Below are 383 nucleotides of genomic sequence, written 5' to 3' on the forward strand. Positions count from 1 at the left end.
GGGCAGTCAGGACAGAGAAGGGACAGAGAAGTGACAGAGCGGCGACTGAGAGACATCGCTTCCCGGCCGTGCGTGCGCGGGGTCGGGCTGCGCGCTGGGAGCGCTTCCTGTACGTGCTGCTGAGTCTGAGGGCTGTTTTTATGTTTTTAAATCTTGCTTTTGTTCTTTATAATTATTTTTGTACTTTTTAAAAATAATTATTTTAATAATTTTTTTAATAGTGATTTTTATAACGATTTTTTACGTTTTATTTTCGGAAGCCACGCTTTGCCCTCCGCCCGGCTCCCAGGAGGAGCTCTCGGCTCCGCCGCACACAGGCCCTGTCACTGCTTTCCGCTCCCCGCCTCGGGGCTGCCGCCGCGGACAGGAGCCCCTCCGTACGC

The sequence above is a fragment of the Meleagris gallopavo genome, chromosome 3 (assembly GCF_000146605.3).
Source record: "Meleagris gallopavo isolate NT-WF06-2002-E0010 breed Aviagen turkey brand Nicholas breeding stock chromosome 3, Turkey_5.1, whole genome shotgun sequence".
Classification (NCBI taxonomy): domain Eukaryota; kingdom Metazoa; phylum Chordata; class Aves; order Galliformes; family Phasianidae; genus Meleagris; species Meleagris gallopavo.